This window comes from Corvus brachyrhynchos, unplaced genomic scaffold, assembly GCF_000691975.1.
Source record: "Corvus brachyrhynchos isolate BGI_N302 unplaced genomic scaffold, ASM69197v1 scaffold27, whole genome shotgun sequence".
Classification (NCBI taxonomy): Eukaryota; Metazoa; Chordata; class Aves; order Passeriformes; family Corvidae; genus Corvus; species Corvus brachyrhynchos.
In genome coordinates this window covers 2,799,012-2,816,564 of record NW_008239139.1, presented here as the reverse complement: position 1 = coordinate 2,816,564, position 17,553 = coordinate 2,799,012, and the positions used below count along the sequence as shown (strand labels likewise).

Sequence of the window (17,553 nt, the reverse complement as noted above, 5' to 3'; positions counted from 1 at the left end):
CTTTGGTTTTGTTTTTTCTCCAAGATATTTCTGGTTTGGGATCTCTCCTTTCAGCTATGCTGCTCTTGAGCTCTTAGAGCAAGAGGGAGCAGTTGTTGTTCAGCCTGTCTTGCCATCTAGAGCACCTTCAGCTTCTGCCTACAGATGTCAGGTCATTAAATTAGAGGCAGGAAGCTGGTTTACATGTGTTAAGTGGACAGTCACACATGAAAAGTACCAAGTTCTCAATACTGAATGTGACAAGCTTTAAAGAATCTCTTGGCCTTGACATAATAATTGGAACTATTAATCAGACTGTGAAGCTTAGCCAGCACACTTGCAGATGTACAATTTAAAATATAGGGGGGAAATATCCAGTGGACAAATTAATGACAATTAACAGATTGTTCATCATAGGTCATTTTATTTTCAGTGATCTGAAAGCAAAAGAAAGCATCAGCTGTCTGATGAGACCAGTGACGAGACCCAGGACTGAGGGCATGTCTGTTCTCAGAAAAGCCCATCTTCACACAACCCTCTTTGAGGCTATTGGGAAGACAAAATTTTCCTCACGTCTTTCAGGTTAATGGCACTCAATAATTTACAGCCATTTTCCTCTATAGAAGCCTGCTAATTATGTCCCCATAATAACCATTTGTGTTGGCATTACACTCCAGCACACCAGCCTGATCAGATGGCTTTGCTTGCAAACAAATTCCATCACCATCACCCCAGAGGGTGGCACAAGCTTATAATGACCCCATGAGCAAAGCTGAGTGGGGAGAGTGGCAGGCAGGAGTATAAGATAAGTGTGTGGTTTTGTCCCACATCTATTCATTACCTATAGCCTGACAACTTTTTGTGTCCTGCCCTCTCTTCCTTAGACTGAGAGGGCAGAGATAACAGCCAGACAACCCCACAGAAGTGGCAGACTGCAAACTGTTCAAAACAGCAATGTGCTCCTGCACTGAATGTGCAAAATCAAGAAAATCAGTAGCTCTACATGTGAATGGGGCTGGTTAGGTGATCACAGCACATTGACTCAAAGACTCAAACAGCAGATTAAGTCATTTGCTGACTCACTAGGCTGTGTCTTTGAAAAGAGTGATGAGAAGTGCATGGTGGAAGGGAGTATGGACGGTGGAGGAATAAACAGGAAACTGAACAGGAGTTCTCTGTTTTCAGTCTGCTGGATGTAGACCAAAGAGAGAAAGTTTCCTCTCTCTTCTCCCAACCCAAAACAGAGAGCTGCTTTCCATATAATAATAAAACTTTGGCTTTTTTTTATAAAAAGTTGCTCTCTTCAGTTAGATGTTTAATTAGAGTAATGATAGATTGTTAAAAGAATAAATAAACGTGGGACAGCTTTGGCAAAATCTATCCTTTTAAAAAACATCAAGGAAAGTATTTGATTTTCAGATCATTTCCCCAATTAATCCTTTCATTCCCCACTGGGTGGAAGATAGCATAATCATCTATGTGTAAATAGTGATAAGAGTAACTGTATGTACTCTGTTGTGGAGACTGTGGAGGTTTTTTTTCAGAACTTCGTTTTTCTTTTGCCCTTGAGGCACTGTAGGTAGTCATTTCAGAAAGTAACAAGAGAAAAAAAAAAATAGGTATTGTACCAAATCCCAGGTACTCCTGAGTTGAGGGAGTGGTTCTGGTCCTGCACCATTCAATGTGCAGGACTGCCCCTGGAGCTGGGATGTCATGTACACGATTTCCTATAGGAACACAAACAGCTATGTCATTGTTCTGTTAATGTGCCTGAGAATGCTTATCTAAGCAAAGATCAGCTCTCCTTTCCCTCACTGTGCAGTTCCATTCGGAGTTTAAGGAACGGTGGGAGATCAGACAAGGCGCAGTCCTTCTCCCTTATCCCCGGTGGGACGTACACGGCACTTTAAAGCAAAGACAGTGATGTTCTCACTTTGTAGCTAATCAATTCCACCACTAAAAGGGACTGACATCTTAGCAGCAGCGGCACTGAGGGCTAACTGGAAACACACCTTGGTTCCTACCAGAGCAAAGAAGTGCATCTGAGTTCTCTGTGAGGTGCTGTTTTCTTTTAGCACCTCTCCTCTTGCTTTCATGCCTGCCTCATAAACACCCAGCTTGTCAAGCTCTGGTATCAGAGAAAACGTGCTGCCAGCTGACAAGGCCTGGATTAGGCTCCTTCTGAGGCTGCTCTTTAAGCACCCAGAGTGGTTCACTGCAGAGCAGCAAGAGGTCTGGCACTAGCACACATACTAATCCTCTCACATCACGGCAGGGAAACAGGGGCTGAGCAAGAGACAGCAGGCTTTAAAATCCCTGTGTCTCTACTCACTCGATGATCCTGTGGGCCCTTTTAGTGTCCAGGATGCAGTGAAATCAGGATGGGCTCTGCACAGCCTGAATGTCCCCCAAACCTCCCCTGTGGCTGACCATTCCAGCAAAAGGAGTGGGTTAGAGTGGGGGAGAGAGTTGGCATGATGACCACAGAAATCTTCTAGGTGGCCTGTACAATAACTAATCATTACACAAGAAAAGGCAACAACCACTCTTTAATGCTGCAGTGCAGGAACTGGCTTTATGGCAGAGAAGAGCAGGTTGAAGAGATGAGGGTGTTTGTCAGCACAACAAATATAGGCTGGTGTGATCCCTAGCACAGAGGTAGTACTAGACTTTCAAAATAAGCAAATGATTTCTCTCTATCATCTCTTCTCTGCCTATGTGTTCAGCTGCAAAAAATTTCTTCCTTCCTGGTTGTCGTGCTTTTAATTTTGTTCCTTTGTTTAAGAAGCAATAATGTGCAATGAATAAAATCTTGATCTGGAGCTATTCTTGTGAAATAAACAAATTATTAAAGAAAACAAAAAGTGAGAGCTCTCCTGGGCTTTTCTCCTCGTTCTTTTTGTTGTACTGCATTAACACCACTGCCAGAGGTTTAGGAAATAGGTTTAACCACAGCTTCCTCATGCCTTGAAGGAAAGGGATGGAGACCTTTTTATTTGCTCCATCTATTCAAACTGGAATAAAAGTTAAATTGAGAGCTTTTCACCTGCTAAGAGATGTGCAATCAGGAGTCGCTGAGCCTCCCAGCTGACTCAACCAGAACATAGCATCCAAAGCATATCAGAAAATGCAGAGGATGCATTTCTCCTTTGCTGCTGTGCTGTAGGCATTTGTTGTGTTGTCATCCTTAGCACAAAATCAAGGCATTCTCAGCTGGTCCTGTCTACTGACCTGCACTGAGGAAACCTGATGTTTCAACTCTTAAATTGTGGAGAAAAGAAAGGTGTAGGGAGGGCAAGGGGTTCATTCTCATTCAAGTCATAGCATCATAGAATATGCTGATCACCAGGAGAAAGATCCCCTTTGAGAGAGAATGACCAGCCTGCTTGTGTCCCAGGAAAAGGTGATTCAGACAGTCTTCAGTGGGATTGAGTCTTTAGAAACTGCACCTTTTGTCTACAGCAGCCAGATCCAATGATTCTCCCTGAAGAGCAGCACTTTTGACTTCTAGGCTGCCACTATATCACCTTGTCACACCTTCCCAAACTGGGTAAATACTGCTGTCGCTGGTTTGGGTGGCTAAGTGCTTTCTCTCTGCAGCTTTGCACCTGCCGTTCCCTCAGGGCTCTGAGCCCTCCCACCCAGTCTGTTGGGGCCATGTTTTAAGAGTCCCTGGAGCAGTGTTTTCCCCTCACTCTTCCCAGTCTTATTCTCATGCTGATAACCTCAGAACCTTGCAACTGCACCTCCCAATAACCTTTCTGTGCTGGGTTCTCATGGGCAGCAATTGCCACCTGGGAGATAACAAGATTTTTTTTCCCCCTCCTTTCACTGTATTTTAGTTATAGCCTTCAGTTTGTGCAAGGGACACAATAATGCTCTTGTATGCACAAGAAACTGGCCGTGCAGCCCCTGCCTTGAGCAGTGCATGCTCCAATCAACACCAACAGCAAGCAATAACAGCCAGGAGAGGTCTGGAAATTCTGGCTGTTTCTCTTCCCAGCTGAGTGGCACAATGAGAACTTCCCCTTTCTCTTTTGTCTCTCCTCTGTTTTTATGTTTTTCCAAAGTTTTCACAGTTAGAGACAATGTTTGTTGTTGGTAGTGGAAGAATGAGAAGAAATGCCAGAGATGTGACCACATTTTACCTTTCTCAACTCACTGTTCCACTCTAAAGAGAACACCTATAACAGGCACGAAAAGGCCTTAAACTGAAAGAGAATTTTGTCTGCAAGGTTAGGATCTTATATTGTAGTTATAGACAGTGGGGCAGGAAAGCACACTCTGAGGATGGCATCGACATCAGCCTGGAAACAAGGTGTATTTCTAAATTCTCCAACTGCTACAATGAACAAATAAAACAAAGAATCTTTGAATTTATTTGTAGGAGGTCTTCTGGTGGGATTAAGGGTTAATTAAACAACTTTCCAAAGTATCTTGTAGTAGTTTTAGTAAGAACTTGGCCAAGAAGGACAAACAATTTCTGGTGAGCAGAGAAAGTGAAGCAGGCTGAGCATTGTCCAAAGAAGATGGCTCACCTGGTGACTCTGAGTGGGGCTCTGAGTGCAAAAGCAACTCTCTCTAAGCCCATGTTCCCACTGCTCTCTCTCAGAAGTGTGTGGCAGCAGTGAGCAAGCAAAGGGAACAGGCATACAGTGACACCACCCCAGCATAAGTTGGGACACCCAGGGTCAATGGATAGAGGCTCTTACTCTCCAAAGACCCATGCTATTAGGTAATTTGCACATGGAATAAAAGCAACTGAATGTTTGAAAGATACAGTCTTTCAATAACACTGAAAGACAACTAATTTAAATAGACCAAAAGTTCTCTGGAATATGATTTTCCAAAGAAAACATTCTTTCTATGGATGCCCAGATTTAGGTAAAATTAAGGGTAAGTTCAGTGCTGTTCCAGAAAGGCTGCCAAACGCTTTAAAATCTAAACAGGAAGAACAGACAAAGCTTGTGAGAATGAAAATGTTATTTTATACTATATCCATGTTAGAAGCTGAGATACAGGAGGTTGCTGAGTTTGTCCAAGGCCATGTGGTAAAACCAGGAATTCAGCACTTGTCACTACTTTCTGAAAGCAGTAACAAGAAAATTACTCCTCATCTTTTTAGCTATGTGTCATTTCCACACCCCACTTTGATTTTTAAGAGCAATTAAAGACAATAATGTGGAATATTAATTGTCAAATTTGCCATTCAGAAAGGATGGCAGTGATTGACTTATCTGGTTTTTTTTAAACCAGATTTTTTGCATTCCCCTGTGCTTCAAAGTAGGAGATACATAGTCTCACTCTTTGCTAAAGAAAGGGAGAGAGTGAGTTACAGGTTTTCTTCAGACAAAACACGGTTTTGTTCTTCTTTCCTTGCTTTTTTCTAATTGTAGACTTTTGCATTTTTTTCTCTTTACTGAAGCACATAGCAAAATAACTAATAACAGTAGGATATTCCTTGCAAGAAACTCTTTCTGATGTCAAAACCTTTCAGTAAAAATCCCTACATTTACTTCCAGTGGATCAGATTGTGAAAATGACTAGCAGACATCAAACAGACATTTTTTATGAGAATTTAACAGTGAGCCCTTCATGTATTCTTTCCTTCTAGTGGCAGTTAAGTGAGCTGGCTATCACAAATGTCAAAAGCAGAAGGTAACTTATTTTACCTTCCTTCTTCCCTGCTTTTCCTCATAGTTAAGAGCCTTCTATGTTTGGCTAAAGGAAGAAACTTTACAACCAAGACTCCCCGTTTAAATTCTCACTGCTAGGGCTCAAGGTCACAACGAGAAGGCATGACATTGTCAGGTTAAATATAGCACTTTCTTTGGTGATGGCCTCTCCTTTCATGTCACTCCTGCTCTGACAGCTTTCATCAGCTGAAAATACACTGCTAAAAAAGTGAAATTAGTGTGGGTGAAAGATGCCAGTAATGGATCAGGGGATCAGTTTGAGCTTAGCTTAAGCATGGAGAAGCAACAGAAGAGAAAACATCTCTCTTTTACTTCTCACCAAGATCTGGAGCAGTTGCAGCTTCAGTACTTGTTTGTTTGAGGGATCCCAAATATTTTATCTTATCCTCCTTTTCTGAACAGAAACTTTCCCAGTAAGCAACTCCTAAGGGCTCAATTTTCCAACACTCCAGTGCAAAGAAAAACCCTGTGGATGGAGTCTGCTCCTTTCTTGCATTTGGCAGCACCACAGCTGAACCTCATTATCTGACAATCTGTGGGAAGTGAATCCCCTGGTCATGAGACCAGGAAGAATTATTGTCCCTGCCTCAGAATGCCAAGCCAAAACCTACCCAAGGTAACAAGAGTTGATCTCTGACCTCAGCAGACTTTGTGTGAGGCCATAGGACTGTGTCAAAAATCAGGCAGCAGTTTGGTGGCATGGTCAGGACCTTATCTATGATCAACTTGGTCTCAGTCCAGTGTGCTAAGTGAAAAAATATCCTTCTCTAATTAAACCCTGATGCTTGCACAAAGCACTAGCACCCTTAGTCCAGGAAATGTCTGCGATATTCAATGGATTATTATGGAGAGAGATCAAAGAGGTGTCCAAGTCTAATAGAACAGCAAGTTCACCCACCCACATGTTGGTAAGTCAACTGGTACAAACAGATTAAAAAACCCCAGCAATTCCTAAGTGATTTCTAGAATAAGTGGAGAACATAAGAGTAGGTGCTCTTAACTAAATAGCTGAAGATGTGGTACAGTCAAAACACTGAAAAGTAATAAACTTATTATTATATTAAGAGCATGAAGCTAAAACTAATTATAATTAGTAAACGGCTTAAAAAGCACTGAAGGCAGAAATAAAATGAATTCAAAATTAAAAAACTGAAAGAATGAAAGAGAAAGAAAGTAAAATCCATGGATTCAAAACAACAAGTATTTCAACAGACAGTTTCTGGTTCAGTGAAGTCAGGCAGAAAGCAAACTGGAAGGCAAGATAGGAAGAAAGTTATTGTGAAATGTTGAAGTCCAAGAGGTTGTTTGAGCCAAGCAACCAGCTTTGAGGAAAAGACTCTTCATCTCTGGTGAAGCCCATGGCTAAGGGAGGGAATTAAAATAAAACACAAACAAAATGTCAGTCGTAAATGAGGAGGGCCAAGGGTGCACAAACTGACAAGAGCTTGTGGGGGTGTGTGCAGAGGGGGGAACTGCAGGACATTTCTGACAGGTCTTGAATTCACCCTGTTTAGGAGGGAATCAATGGGATCTGCTGCACATCAAGGGACTATTTGGAATAATTAGTGAGGAAAAGGAGTTTACAGAGGTTCTGAATTATTTATTTGGTTAAATCTTCTCTGCAAATGATGCTGTGCCAATATCCATGATAGACCTATTTTTTTTCAAGACAAGAAAGCACATGAGCTGTTGGAATGTGAAACACTGAAAGGGGAAACATTGGAACAAACTGATAAACTAAACAGCAGCCTATCACAAGGACCTTATGGTTATATATGCAAGGGTTTGGAAGGCATTTGAAATTGAAGTGGCTGTGCTGATAGCAAAAATACGCAAGTTGTTGCTGTAGTCAGATATGCTACAGAAGGACAGAAGGGCAGCAACAAGCACACCTATCTTTAGGACAGGCACAGGATTAATCTTAGGTATTATATACTGAAAAGCCTTGTTTCACTTCCACCTTAATTGATTGAAACTAACAAAAACTAGATTTACAAATAGGAGAGGATAAAAGAATCCTAGCTTTTGTTAAAAAAATGTTGTCTGACATATATGCTTTGAAGCATCAAGTTAAAAGACCAAGAAAAACAGCCTGACAAATTTACACATACAGGTTTTTATATATTGTTTTAAATTCTTTGACAAATTTAAGTTGTGGTAGAATAGGTGGATTATTGTTACAAGCCGGAAGCTGGTTAAGAAAGAGAAAACAAACTACATACGAATGATCCTTTTTCACTATAAAAGATTAACAGTGGGGTTGTCCAAGAACTTAGAACTTCTTTACTGAAATTATTGCTCTTAGAAAAAGGGAATAAGGGTTAAATTATTTCATAGTATGTTAATTAAGTTGAGTGAACCTAAAATTTGGATCTCTAATGGAAATTCACATTGGTTGATGCAGAACAATCACAGGTGAAGTGAAATATTTGGAAGCCTTTCTGGGTTCTAAGCCAGCTGTGGCTGCTCAATATGGCATTACAGTGAACTACCCAATTCTGCTCTATTACAGCAGTGGTCAGCAAAAAAAAGCCCAAATCAAACAGACAAAACAAAACTTCAATTAGCATGGGAGGAGTAAGAGGTGTTAAAATGGAAATTATTTTATTGTTCGTTTCTTCTCTCATGGTTGAGTAAATGAATGACACACAATGAAGTGGCTGTTCCAGTCGGTCTTTCTGTGTTGTATAACAGAAAGGTATCAATAACACTGAAAGACAACTAATTTAAATAGACCAAAAGTTCTCTGGAATATGATTTTCCAAAGAAAATATTTAATTAACCTATGAACCTCACTGATATATGCTATCACTATGGTACTGACCCTACTGAGAGGCAGAACTGGATTAGCTGCTTATCTGGCCAGTGGGTACAACTGCAGCTTGTCTAAAATCGCTAAAATTTGGTGAGGGAGGTGAGGAGGTCTTTTTGTCATTTGGAAAAGATCTCTGGGTAGTGAGCAAACCCAAGCTGATAAAAACCTTTTACCTGAGGGCAGTGGAGATATCTAGGGCACCCTATTCCTATCTATTCCCTACCCCTGCCTTTTTGGTAGCCTACATTGATAGAAACACTGCAGGACGAGACAAAACACCTGTCTGATCCAATACTGTAATCATTATGTTCTAATGCTCTTTAAGTGGATGACTGATGCCTTTTTGAATAGGAAAACAATGAGCAATGAGAACAAATAACACAAATTCTGTTAATTATTCATGCTAACATTCATGAAACTTTTGAAATGTGTGAATATTTTCATGAATAAATCAGTGGTCACTGGCTTGCATTAAAGGACTTCAGAAATAATAGCGGAATAAGCTTGTTGCCATTACTCATGAACAAAGTTATGAATAATTTTCAATATATGACTGCTTTGCTTTCTAATTGACTGAACATGAGAAAGATGAGTCTAAAATAGACATCAGTAATTCATTGCAAAGCTGAGAGAACATTTCTCAGGAATCTATGAAAATGCTATGGGCTATATCAGAAAACTAATTTTTCCTCATGTACAGTTTTTGCTAATTTTTGTTTCTCACATGGTGGAATGGATTACAAAAGAGAAGGATCTAATCTTTAGTGTTTGCAGGTCATCCAATCTGCACAGAAATAAAGAGATCTTTATATATTCAGGCTACCTGAAAATCCTGAGCCAGAGAAATCACTAAGCAAGAGAATTCTTTTAAATTACTAGGTTTATTTTATCACCTTGGTTTCCAACACTAATTTTGACAATGATTCAGAAGAAAGATCTATGGAGATATTTTTGTCTTATTACATCTCTCTCAAAAGAAAAGCCAAAAACCCCAAACAAAACCAAACACCAACCAAAAAAAACCAAAAAACAAGCAACCAAAAAACTATGAAAACCCACACATGCCCACAGTTTACTCAAAGCTTTTCTAAGAGCTTGAGGGAAACCCTGGGAAATGCTGATTTACAGAATTTCTGGCCTATTTATGTTGTGGCTGCTCACAGAGATCTTTATTGCTGTCACTGCAAGAGGTGCCCCATGCTATTCCCAATGCCCATTATCACATTGCATTTCCCTTTCAGCAGAGTCGGATGAAACAGAGCTGCTCCATGAACAGTTGTCAAAACACTGGCATATTCTAATTACAACACTTACTATGTTTCTGTGAAAGTCAAATTCTGAGCTCAATTGCACCAGAATAAACCAGATGCAATTAAAATCACTGGAGGCACCCCTGATTTGAAGGGACGTAATTAAGATCAGAGCTTATCTAGCCCATGGAGTCTAAAGAAATACTGGAATCAGAGAATCATCTTGTCAAACAGAAAACATGCAGAAGACTCTGAGCAAAGCAGCTGGCCCTAAATGTGGTCTGTTTCATTTTATCCATATCATATCCTTAAAAATGAATACATGAAGCATGTGGACTACTGAAATCCCATTGCATATCTTAGTGGCATTGGCAAGCATTCTTTAGGAAGTGCTTGATGGAAATGAGATGAAACTCACTCCACCCTGTCCTATCCTCTTGGGAGTTCAAATTACGTTATATGAGAGATATTCTCTTGAAGACCTGCTGATGTATAACCCTTTCTATGGGGAACAGATGATTAGACATAGGTAGCAATATAGCTTTAAAGGTAGGACAGTCAGCCCAAAACGACAGGCAGCTCCACAGCCTAAAGCATTTTTACACAGAAGCAAGCTCAGGGTGTATGGGAAAAGGAGGCAGCCCTTTAATGCAACTTCAGGAGTAGTCTCAACTTTTAATTCTGCCCACTTCAATCAGGGAAGTGTAGGAAGGCGGTGGGATAAGTCAGCAAGGGATCCCTCCTTGATTTAATATGGAGAGCTAGGGAGTGCAATCTGCTAGGCACAGGTGTTTGGCAGTCAGCTGGTGGGATGAGGACAAGCAAGTAGGGAACTGTATCTTTTTGGGCAGCTCTGACACAGGAAAAGCTGTGGAGACCCTGGCAAAACTGAAAGCTACCTTTGCCAAAACAGAGGAACTGGAAAAGATGGGTAGGAGGTGTGCGTGGAGTCTCGTTTAGCTACAGGAGTTCTCAGTGCTCGGTTCTTTCTGCAGCCTGGTTCTTAGAGATGGGAATCTCTAAGATGGGTTTAACAGGGCTTGAAGTGCTACCACACAATTTAATGCTACCATACATTAAATACCAGCATACAGTTTAAGCTTTTTAAGATTTAAGGCTACAAGTATTTGTGAAAAAGTTATCCCTGTCATTCATATAAGCTGGATCTAAGCCTCTTCAGCTTTTCTTAGCCTGATTACTGCTGCCTATCCCATCCACCCACCTAAACAGCTGGTAGAAGGTCAGGGCAGCAGTTTCACAACTGAGTACTCCTCTTCTGTGCCTTCAAATCCCTCAGAATTAGCTGAGAGCTGCTTCAAGCTGCGAAGCTCAAGGACAGAGAGATACAAAATTTCTGAATAAATGGCCAGACATAGTCTGGGCTTCCCAGCTCCAATTTCTTCCCACTTACTACTCCACAGTTTAACCCACCCAAGCCATAATCTCCTAGTGACCAAACCAGGATCAGCTGAATCAGCTGAACACCACCTGCCTTTTTTTTCCAGCTTGGGATTTAGAAGAGGGAAGATCTGACTGGAAACAGACACTGGGAAGAATGTCCTTTTCTCACACCACTCGCTTCTCCCCCTCTGCTGTAGTTTGCCGTGGAGCCTCACATTCCTGGCGCCCGGGGATGCTCTTCCTCGCCCGCCGCTGGCACTAGAGGGCGCGGGGATCTGGGCTTCAGGCTGGAAATCCAACTCTCCACGGCTTCCGACTTTGCCTTAAACTGAACTCAACTTTCAAAGAGGTCTTGATTTCACAGAAAGGGAATTGGCTTCATTACTACTGGCTTGTCTCAGTTCCCCATGCTGCATTGCTATGGAAACAGGACCAGAAAATACGTCTTTTGCATGTAGGTCATGATAGTACTGGAGAAGGGATAGTTGGGTGAATGGGTGAGTGGGTTACAGGGGTGAAGTGGGACAGAGTAACCTCCTGGGATTATATTAACAACTGTGAGGGATTTCATAGTAGAAGTCCTTGAAAGATTATTGAATGAGGCACCCAATGGGCTCAAAGAGCCAAGCATTTTGAGTAGCTGAGAACCATGACACACACACAGGGATTCAGCCCAGAAGTGACAACCTAAGTGACAGTGGGCACTGGGCTGAACACTTAGGAGGAAAAAAAAAAAAGTAGTTTTGTTCATAGATTCTCCTTTAAACTGATGGCCTCAGTTTTCCCCTTTCTATGTCTCGGTCTCCATCCCGGATGATGACAGAGCACTGTCCTGTCTCTTCCATCTCCTCAGGTCATTCTTGATCACACATGGTCCAGATCTCCCTGAGTTCTGCCCAGATGCTGAGTTACAACCATTCAGGTAGAGGACACTACTCGAAATTTTGGGTTTGGGTGGGAGAAAAGCATGACCTTTCCTTTTTTATAATTTTGCCCTCCATCCAAAACAAGCTGGGGACATCCTAGACCCCCCCTCCCCATGTACTGGGTCTCATTCCCAAGTGGACTGCAACGCAGAAATTGCAGAGTGCTGAGAGAAGGAACAGAGAGGGCAGCTCAGTGGGGCACATGCTCAACAGACCAGCGAGATTACTGCACCTCTCACTCTCCTGGTGCAAAAGCAAACAGTCCTGGGATCCTGCAGAAGGGAAGTTCAACCAAACTTGTACTCAAAGAGCTCCTAGAGGAAAGAGGAAATGTATTCCCTGTAGCTTAGAGGGGTTTATAGATGAGTCACCGAGAGTGGCTCGTATCATAAACCACATAATCAAAGCTGGTGTGTATTCAGACAGGGGCTGTGATTGCAAGTGATGCAATACCATAACGGCAGACAGCATGCATACTTCTGCTCTCCTGTATCAACCTTCCTTATTGCTTTTTATAGTTTGTGGATTTGGTATTTCCCCCAAATAGCTGCAAGAGCAGGCTGTCAAGCAGAGGTTAGACCTTCTTTTTTTGTCCTTGCTTTTTTCCTTCTGCAAAGAGAATATCTTCCTTAGGGGACAAGGACAAGTCAGTGTGTGCAAACACACTGGTTGATACGTAAAAATGGGAAGAGATGTCATTTTGGCTAGATTTGCAGCAAGAATTTCCAGCTGGAAATAAAGCCATCTCCTTGCCCTAAAAGGAAGTTTGGCAGATGAAAATAGTAGGAATAAACAATCCTACAGGGGTGGGAAGAAGCGTTGCTTGTCCTGCACCCAGCAAAGGGGTAAGGACTCACCCATGGGCCAGGGGGGATGAGTTATAAGCCCTGGCAGCGGGCACAGCCATCCTCCAGGAGCACCTGGCATCAGGGCCCTGCGGCTCCGCCGCCTTGCAGGGGGACGAGCAGAGGAGCTCGCAGCCTGCCTCTCCCCATCATCCTGCTGCTGGGGCAGCCGCCAAGCATGGCACGGGGCACAGAGCGGTGGGAAGGCGCAAAGCCAGGAGAGTGCCCTACCTGTAGGGATGGCCAGAATCGGCTTTTGCCCGAGAGGAAGCAGAAAGCACTTTGTCCCTTCAGAGCCCTCGATACGGCCTTACTGTAGGGCTGCACCAGGACCTCGATGCCCCAGAGCTGTTTCTGGGACGCAATTTTTCTCCCACAGCTTGATCTGAGCTCCCTCTCAAAGTATCAGCTCGCTCTTTCCGGCCACAAGCACCCCGTGGCGGCGGCACGGGCGAAAGGAAAGGGAGCTCGGAGGCACGGCCGGGAGCGACACAGCCCTGCCGGGTCTCAGCCGGAGCGGGGCCGCGGGGCGAGCTGGACCCTGCCGCGGAGCATCCTCTCCCGCAGCACCCTGCTTCCTGCTCCGGGGAGCGAACCCCAGGAGCAAAGATCCGGGGAAGAGGGGCCGGAAATGAGCCGGGGAAACCCCAGACCCTTCCCACCTCCGGCGGCGCCTCCAGCCGGCGCTCCCCTCCCCGAGGCAGGACGTGGGAGCTGAGGCAGCGGGAACGGGAGCTGCTCCCGGGCAGAGGAGGGATTCTGGGGGCGACGGACCGCGCCGGCACAGCGGCAGCCCCCTCCCCTGATACCCCGCATCCCTCCTGGTCCCGGCAGGGCAGGGATCCCGCCCGCCCCGTCCCTGCCCTCCCGCCCGACAGCGAGCGCGCACCGCGGGCAGGCTCCGCTCCCCGGGGACGGCGCCGCTCCCCGCTCCCAGTGACATTTTGCAGGAGTCGTCGACAAACATGTCACAGCGGGATTTGGGAAGGGTAGCCTGGCAGATGAACCTGTGTCGGAATGTAGCATTTATAATAAAACCCCTTGTGTATAGAGCTTGAAGAATGGGAGGATTTCTCTAAATCAGGCTACTGTATCTCTGCTTCCCCGCTATACCATGCTAGGCTCGGTTCTGGGAATAATATCGCAACTGAAACGCGACAGAGAAGGGCTCTGTGCTGGGAGCAATCGCTTTGCCTAATCTCCTCTCGCTGTCTTTCACCGCTGGCCCGCACAGCTGTGACCCATTCAGCAAAAGTTTCCCTATGGTCTGCTCTGCTTCTTCTACCAGGAAGCAAAAGCTCGTTTCTTAGACATTATTTCCTTGGCGGGAGCTTTCCTATGACAGCAGCGGATGAAATCCTAGGTGCGGCGAAGAAGGGGCGGAGGGTAGAGGACGCGAAAGAAAAGCCAAGAGGAAAAAAAAAAAAAAAGACAAAAAACATAGATGGAAAGAAAAAGGAAAAAGAGAGAGAGAGAGAGAGGAAACGTCAGTAAAACCCAAAGCTTTCCTACCTGTGATCCAATTAGCAGAAGTTGCATCTCATCCCGCTGCAAGCGGCTCGCTGGAGCGGTGGCGCGGAGCGGCCGCGGCTGTGGCGGCAGAGGCATGCGGGCTGCGCGCCGTCAGCTCCCGCAGCCAGCGGCTTTATCTTCCTCTTCCATATCTTCCACGAAGAGGGAGGGGGGTTGGGCTGGGGGAAATACAGATCACTTGGTACCGTGATAACGGGGGGAAAGAATAACAGGTCGGAAGCTTTAAACAAGAGGTGGTATTGTCCGGGCTGATGGAGTTTTTGTCTCTCGCTCCCTCTCGCCCTCCCACACCCACAGGCACACACATATACACGCACACCCTCGGTGGCTCTAACCCTCGGGAGTCTCTGCTCTAGTTCAGCCAAGCTGAGCTTTTAAAAAAATAAATAAATAAAATTGAGAGCAATAGTGCAATCAAACCTGGCTCAAAGGTTTAGACAAAACTGGAGTAATTAAAAACAGGTGAAGCCGGGACTCGTGAATGAGCCGGTAATAATTCATACTTCCCCCAGAGCTCGTGGGGAAATGAGGGTAAGCTGCCGCCTTCGCTGGGCTGGTGGCGAGCGAAGGGAGAGGGGTGCCTAGGTGAGCATCTCGGGTGAATGTCCTTGCTGGGTGCTGCGGCTCTGGGTCCGCTCGCTGACCGCCCGGAGGGGTGTGCGGGGGTGTGTGATGTGTGTGAGCGCGAAGTGGGCTCGATTAGCTGCAATGGGAAGGCAATTTCTGCAGAGAACATTTACAGTTTTCTTTCAATATGACAGGATTAGTTGCTGTTGAAGGCTCTCCTCCAATAAGATCGCACTGCTTTCTGATTTGGTGGTTTTGCTGAATAGAAATTACTGGTTCTTGTTATCTCTCAACACACTCTCCCCTCTTCCTCATCAGGCACTCCCCTCTTTCTCATCAGAAGTCTTTATCTACAATTTGCACATCAGTATCACTTTTTTTTTTTTTTTCAATTACCCCTTCCCCATCTTTCCCGGCAATACTCTTCTCTTTATTTCTGGTGGTTTTTTTTTTTTTGTTTGGTTTTTTTTTGTTTTGGTTTTTTTTTTTTTCAATTCGGTGATAGCTGTAAGTCTAAAGAAGTGTATGGGAGGAGAAAGAGAGAAAGAGATCTTGCTTTTAGATTATTGCAGTCATCGGAGGCTCCACACATTGTGGAAAAATGTTCTTACACTAAATTCAGTTCAGGTTTTTAAACTGATTATTGTTCTGAAATTTTCTTGGAAAGAGGCTTCCTTAGCACAATGACAAACAAATTAGGGAAAACAGGTGTATTTTGAGAACAAGAGTTAGTTCTAATAGGGTGTACAGCATTCCTGTTTAACTAATAGTCACTAGGCTAAGAAGTATTTGTTTTGCTTAAGGAAACTTGCCAGTTCTACGGATGTAATCTAGATATAAAAATATTTATGTTTTCTTTGTTTCTATTCACCTCTCTCCTGGACCAGAACTGATTTGTGGTGTGAAGGTTGCTTTTTCTCTTGGGATAGGGGCTGTCGGAGTGGGAAGCAGGAGAGCGGAACCCATCTCCTCTAACGTCCAAAGAATAGTAGGGGGGAAGTGGCAAGTGCAGAAAAGAGAAGGGGACTTTGTGAAAGCAGTCCTGGCTTTTTCCTACTGCTTCCCCTGCCCCATCTCTTGTCTTGAAGGGCCGAAGGAGCCACAGCCCAACCACTCCCTTCGTCTCAACTCCACAACCCCCTTCGCTTTGGAGAAAGCATTTCTTGGTCTGAGATTGCTCCAGGAAAAGAGCTGGAGCTGTCTACCTGACTCACACACATGTAGCTGTTGCTCCTGGAAGCTCCTGGAAGCCTTAGGGGTGGATTTACCCCAAACAGGGTGATGTGCCTTCAGGGTAGGACTGTTGCCTGGAAGGGTTCAAGGCCAGGTGGGGGGGGGGTTTGAGCAACCTGGTCTAGTGGAATATGTCCCTGCCCGTGGCAGTGGGGTTGGAACTAGACGATCTTTTGTGTTCCTTACTGCCAGCTAATTTGGAGATGGGAAGCTCTGAATTTGGAGGTGCTTGTACTTCAGTGTTACACAAGGCTGTGTTTCTCTACCTGAAAGCACTTTCACGTGATTTAAGGGCTGGATTACTTGTAGCTCTTCGGGAACATCAAGGCAGCTGGGACCTGACTTCCGCCCCTTGGTTTCTCAGCCTTCACAGAAAATTTTGCCTGGACTTCAGAGTTAGAAGACAGCTATGCAGGCAACTCAGATGAAATTTCGTATTGGGAGGTTGGAATGATGGCCATGAGCACACTGCAGCCTCGTGGGGCTACTCCACCTCACGTGCCAGGACAGGGGACAGCCGCCTCCACAGTCTGGGTGCCCCTTCCTTTGCCAGACAGAGCCTCAGCCCCGGCCGCCCCCTGCACCTCCCACGGGTTGTCTCTCAGACCTTGGCACTTAACACGCTTTAACATTCACTAATCAGGATGATCAGCAGCCTCAAAAGTGACAGCGCCTGCTTCTTCTTCCCCTTATTATTATCATTATTGTTATTTTTTCCCTCCCAGCGAGTGTTTGATTGTGCACGTTGACTTCTGGAGATTTAATTAGAGTTCAGTCACTGCGAGCACGAGTCAGCCCTTCCCACAGCGGGGGGAGCAGGGAGTGGGTGGCGTCCCTGCCCTGGGATGACCCCGGCAGTACACGACAGTCCTGGGGACTCCCCAGCCTCCCTCCCTCCATTGCAGAAGAAGGACAGAGGTCTGGGGCCGGGGATCGCTTCCAGCAGCACGGCTGGAGTGAAGGCAGGAGGCAGCTCCGAGCTGGCTCTACCCAGCTGCAGGGGGCTCCCCAGTGCCACGCTGCTCAGCGCCGTGTGCTCGTCACGGACCGCTGGAGGGACATCCTCCGCCGTGCCAACCTCGGCCAAGCGGGGAGCATCTCCCTTCCTCGCAAGCATCCCCCCCCCGTGATCTCCCGTGGAAATAAAAGCTCGGTCCTGAAAACCCCTGGCGTGTGACCCTCACCTCCTCCGTGCCTTGTCTGCAGCCCGCCCGGGGAGAGCGGAGGTTCCCCGCACCGACACTCGTGTCAGCAGCGCTGCCCTCCCGAGCCCGCCGAGCCCGGGTCTTAATCAATCTCCGCAGACAC

The 17,553-nt window shown here is 45.1% G+C and overlaps 1 protein-coding gene across 2 annotated transcripts in view; it reads right to left on the bottom strand.

The window, feature by feature from the left end:
- The window catches only part of CHRM2 (cholinergic receptor muscarinic 2), an 86,346-nt gene extending 71,174 nt beyond the window's left edge, over positions 1-15,172 (bottom strand). The window contains exon 1 of one of the 2 annotated variants that reach the window (XR_001863884.1): positions 14,425-15,171. The gene's annotated coding sequence lies outside the window, so the exon portion shown is untranslated. Of the gene's footprint in view, positions 1-14,424 lie in introns of both variants that reach the window. The other variant, XM_017740020.1, reaches the window with a different exon arrangement.
- Positions 15,173-17,553: the final 2,381 nt, after the last annotated feature.